We start from the raw sequence: 5,725 nt of genomic DNA, 5'->3' as shown, positions 1-5,725 counted from the left end.
ACAACTGAAAGTGAAGTCCATTCTACCTCTGAATCTGAGACTGAAGAAGACTCAGAGAATTCAACAAGGAAACAACCCACCCGAAAAGCCAAAAAGTAAGTAACATACTTGGATGTATTTTGTTTATCCAATTGGGTGTATTTTGTTTATCTAGTTAGGTATATTTTGTGCATTTATTTGGGTGTATTTTGTGCATTTATTTGGGTGTATTTTGTCCCTTTTAGTATGTTTATAAATAACGATTGTTTGCCTTCCAGAATGGAAACCAAAAAAAGGAAGAAGATTCAAGAGGATTCTGATTCAGAATCTGAATGAAATGATGAGTAATGTTCTAAAATTATTACTGCTCTCCTTTGGGTTTATTATCAAGATTTCATGTATTAACAAAGCGTCTCTTATTAACTTTTAGAAGCGAAGAATCATCACCAGTAGAGAAGCAAAAAACAAAGAAAAAGACTCAGAGAAGACCACAAAAGCAAGCACTTCTTTGGATAGTATTTTCTGATCAATTTTATTTTGTATTTTTTATTCATACTTGTTTTTTCCCCCCAGGACACAATCCAAAAAGAAAAAGGTCATTGTTGAGGATTCATCTCCTGAGCAAGCTCAATCCTATCATGGGTACAGTACTTTGTAAGCTATATTACCGTCTATCATCAAAATTATACTTGTTAACATGTTCTTTTATGCATGTACTGTCAGATCTGAAATTGGAACTGAAGAATTAGATGAATTCTTAAGGGAAAAGAATGAAAAATCTGCTGCACAGGGGTATGTCTTGTTAGGGTTTATATTTCAAATTTTAAGGTGTTTTCTTTGCTAATAATTGTTTCTTGTTTGCCAGGGAGAAGGAAGCTGACCTGCGATCGACGGAAGGTCACTATGTCTCATCTGAAATGTAAGAAGCTTTATTTGATAAAATATTGTTATCCTGATTTAACAGTATGGTATTTTTTATGAATAACATGAACTCTATTATGTTTAGAATACCGGACGTAAACTTAGGAAGTGATGATCCTTCATCTCAAGGACACACAGACCAAAGTAGCGTAAACAAACCGGCAGAGAGCATGTAATTTCTCTTTCAAATAACCGTTGCTTTTATTCTTTTATTACCTTCTACTTCTAATTATGTATGTATTTTTTTTAGAAAAAAAGCCCTTTAATATTTTATTCGAGAAAAAAAAGGTAGGAAAAAAAAAAGCAAAAACTGGAAGTATGTAAGTTCTCAAAAAACAAAGCCTGTCTTTCTTTTGAATGCTTCGGGTGTATTTTGACTTTCTTAGGGTGTATTTTAGGTTGAGTCTGGTTAAAGAGTCAGCCAGTGAGCCAGCTGAAGAGAATATGATGGTTGTGCGGGAAGAGACACAGTCGCAAACCGAAGCGCTTGCAATGTGAGTTTTTCAAGAAAATTTCAACCTTTTATTTTCGGGGGCTTTGTTAACCTTTTATTTTTCTTCTTGTTTAGAGTTCCGATTCAAGTTTGTCTACCACTGTCCCAAACAACCACTGTGCCAAAAATTGAACAAACACCTGTGGCAGAAAATGAACCAACCCCTGTGCTACAAATTAAAGGAACTACAAAATGGTAAGAAATAGTCTTGGGGTGTATATTGTCCCTATTAGGGTCTATATGATCCTTGTTGGGGTGTATATTTTCATGATTGATCCCTGACTAGTTTTTTGATAACATGATTAATTTTATGTAACCCTGCAGCACTCCAGAACCACCCCAAAAACCTAAAGAAAGCACACCCGCGCTTCCACCAACTCCATCTAAAATGTAAGTTCATCAAAGTAAAATCAATGTTTCGTTATCATTCATATATTCTGATTCTTATAATACGTTATACATGATCACGCTGTAATCCAGCCCCAGAAGACGCTGCTGCGCTGATAATGATGGCACGGACAGCATCGTATGTTCCTAAAACAGATCCGATGCCATCATTCAGCCTTGGCTTGACTGATTCAAGCCAAGAAGAAGCAGCAACACAGGAGGGGGCGGCAACACAAGATGGAGAGAGGGCAAAAACTCCTAAAACCCCAAAACTGCTAGAACAATTAGGGGATCTAGTAGAAAAAATTGCAAGTGGTGGGGTAACAACAAAAGGAAAAAGTCCACAGATTTGAAAGGAGAGTGGCGGAGAGAGTTTCGAGAAGTTTGAAACTCCTGCGAGGACGAATGAAGATACTTCTGACATGAAAGAGAAATGCTACATCTAGGCCATACGAGTGAAGACATACGCAAATAGACTAACTGATGAGCGGATAATTTATACCCTTTTGGCATTGTTTTTACATAGTTTTTAGTATGATTTAGTTACTTTTTATTGTATTTTTATTAGTTTTTATTCAAAAATCACATTTCTGGACTTTACTATAAGTTTGCATGTTTTTCTATGATTTTAGGTATTTTTTGGCTGAAATTGAGGGACCTGAGCAAAAATATGATTCAGAGGCTGAAAAAGGACTACAGATGCTGTTGGATTCTGACCCTCCTGCACTTGAAGTAGATTTTTTAAAGATACAGAAGCCCAATTGGCACTCTCTCAATTGCGTTGGAAAGTAGACATCTTGGGCTTTCCAGTAATATATAATAGTCCATACTTTGTCCGAGATTTGATGGCCCAAACTGGCATTAAAAGCCAGCCAAAAACTTTCTGGCTTAAAACGCCATAATTGGCATAATTCTTGGCGTTAAACGCCCATTCTAGCACCCAGGGTGGCGTTTAACTCCAACTTGAGGCATATGCACGTGAAAGCTTGAGAGCTCTGCCCAAACACTCACTAAGTGGGTCTCAAAAGTGGATTTCTGCATCGTCTTCACTTAGTTACTCATTTTCTGTAAACTACCTAAGTTACTAGTCTAGTATAAAAACTACTTTTAGAGATTCAGTTTATAACTTATGACATTTTACACTTCATATTGTACCTTCTACGGCATGAGTCTCTAAACCCCATAGGTGGGGGTGAGGAGCTCTGCTGTGTTTCAATGGATTAATGCAATTACTACTATTTTCTATTCAATCACGCTTGATTCTATTCTAAGATACTCACTCGTACTTCAATATAGAGAATGTGATGATCCGTGACACTCATCATTATTCTCAAACCTATAAACGCGTGCCTGACAACCACTCCCGTTCTATCTGAGCTCAACGTAGTCATTGGGCGACACCTTGAGTGTGTATCTCTTGGGTTTCTAATCCACGGACCGAGTTCGGAGGTTAGAACCTTCGTGGTAGAGGCTAGAACCAATTGGCAGCATTCTTGGGATCCAGAAAGTCTAAACCTTGTCTGTGGTATTCCGAGTAGGATTTGGGAAGGGATGACTGTGACGAGCCTCAAACTCACAAATGTTGGGCGCAATGACAGTGTGCAAAAGGATAGAGAGATCCTATTCCGACGCTAGTGAGAACCCACAGATGATTAGCCGTGCGGTAGCTGTACCTGGTATTTTTCATCCGAGACGAGAAATCCGATAGTTGATTAGCCGTGCAGAGACCGTACCTAGTATTTTTCATCCGAGAGGATCATACAGCTTGCCATTGAAGGAAGCCATGCGTGTTTGGAAAAGAAGACAGTAGGAAAGCAGAGATTCAGATGACAGAGCATCTCCGGAACCTCAGCCTATTTCTCATTACTGAATCACAAGTACCATTTATTTCATGTTATTTACCTTTCATAAACAAAACCATTTTTATCATCAATATCCTGACTAAAATTTACAAGATAACCATAGCTTGCTTCAAGCTGGCAATCTCCGTGGGATCGACCCTTACTCACGTAAGGTATTACTTGGACGACCCAGTGCACTTGCTGGTTAGTTGTGCGTAGTTGTGAAAAGTGTAATCACAATTTCGTGCACCACTAACTAATGAGTTTGACACCTTGTGCACACTCCAAGCCCAAGATAGATACATTTTGTCAAAAGTCCACCTTGCATCACTCGCAGCTGAAATGCATATAGAAGCTGAGGTAATATTATAATAACATTAATGATTTTATCACCAAAATTAACTGCAATGCTGATTGATGTAAATTGATTTTGGCATATTTTTCTAGATTGTCTCTGCCATGTGCCTCATCCTAAACCAGCAAAAGATTAAAAGGTTTCAAGAAGAAGTATACTGTCTCCCCCTGATATTGTGGTAAGGGTTGCTTCAACGAATTTTGGGTGTATTTTCTGCATTCTTTCGGGTGTATTTTTTTGTCTTAAATTGGGTGTATTTTATGTGTTCATTTGGGTGTATTTTCTGTGTTCGATTGGGTGTAAGTTGTGTATTCATTTGGGTGTATTTTCTGCATTCGTTTGGGTGTATTTTCTGTATTCATTTGGTGGTTCACAATTTTTGCAGAGCATGGCTATTGCAAATCATCCAAAAGGGGTATTCTTACGACCTAAAACCAATAAGCCATTCAGGGTGGAAGACTACCCAATGTTTATACCCTTCTTGGACCTTAAAAAATTAGCATCGTATCGTTATGTAAGTTTTCATTTCTAAAACTTCTTATTACCATTTTTTACTTATGTGCAAAATAAACTAGAACAGTGTTCAATCTGAACATATTTCATATTTTTGTACCTGTTTGCCATTCACAACATTGGTGGTTATGGTTGGCTGATACAAGAAAGTGGAAATTTTATATAGTCGACCCATATCACACGAAATCTCTGTCCGATGAGAGAATGGCCCTAAATACATTCATTGTAAGTTGGTTCTATGTTCTGTATTTTAATAGTTGGGTGTATTTCTGTTCAATATAAGGTGTGTAAGTTTGTGCTCCTTTGGGTGTATTCCTTTATTAAATTTATTCATGTTTTACTGATTTGTTTTGTGTTTTAAGGGATATGTAATTTCACGAATTATAGTATATGCTGGGGGGCACCTCTGAAGACAAGGGACAAGGACAAGGAAATTGAACCGCCATACATTAACATCTCAGGCCAAAAGACAAGGTGTAAATCTTTCACTCTGAAAATTAAACTTTCCTATATGTAATTTATAATTTATTTTCTTGGTTTTCAGCTATGACTGTGCTATTTAGGTAATGAAGTGGCTTGAGATAATTCAGCCCGAAAACATTAAAAGGTTGAAGTATGAGTGGGACAATTGGACCCAGGTAAATGTGTTTAAAACTAAATAACTCTCTATTACTTTACTCAATTAACATGGTTGATTAAACAAAATATTCTTTTTAATTGTAGGACGAGGTGGACCACTTTAGAGTAGAATATGCTTCCTGGATTCTATTCCATGAAATGAATCAAGACAAAGCTGAAGCCATTAGAGGAAGTAATGCAATAAGACTGTCCAAGCCATCCTCATTGTTATTGAGTCCATATTGTCAGATAGATTCTAATGATATTGACACTGATTAATGTAACTGTTATATAGTCTTGTAAGAAATTGAACAGATGATGTAAAAATTTGCCAATTATGAGTAAAACTCTCTCTGCTGTATTCAAAATGTCTGAATTACATGTACTATAATATGAAGTAAAACATCAAACCAAATATACACCCATAACCTGACATTTTTTACACTCAAAGAAAGTTGAATATACACCCAAACATCTATCCCCCTGATGCTTTATCCCTAAAACCCTGAATCCTAAACCCTAAAACCCTAAACCCTAAACACTAAAACCTAAACTGTAAACCCTAAACCCTAAAACCCTTAAAACCTAAACCCTAAAACCCTTAAACCATAGTAAAAA

The 5,725-nt window shown here is 36.8% G+C and overlaps 2 long non-coding RNA genes across 2 annotated transcripts; both read left to right on the top strand.

Moving 5' to 3' along the window:
• LOC107637958 lies at positions 554–1,093 on the top strand. Its single transcript, XR_001619641.2, has 3 exons — positions 554–633; positions 845–898; positions 986–1,093. It is a non-coding gene; the product is annotated as an uncharacterized LOC107637958 (long non-coding RNA).
• LOC110270748 lies at positions 5,073–5,454 on the top strand. The gene is made up of 2 exons (XR_002360387.1): positions 5,073–5,127; positions 5,213–5,454. It is a non-coding gene; the product is annotated as an uncharacterized LOC110270748 (long non-coding RNA).

Source organism: Arachis ipaensis, chromosome B04, assembly GCF_000816755.2.
Source record: "Arachis ipaensis cultivar K30076 chromosome B04, Araip1.1, whole genome shotgun sequence".
NCBI classification, from domain to species: domain Eukaryota; kingdom Viridiplantae; phylum Streptophyta; class Magnoliopsida; order Fabales; family Fabaceae; genus Arachis; species Arachis ipaensis.
This window is presented reverse-complemented; position numbering and strand designations above follow the sequence as displayed.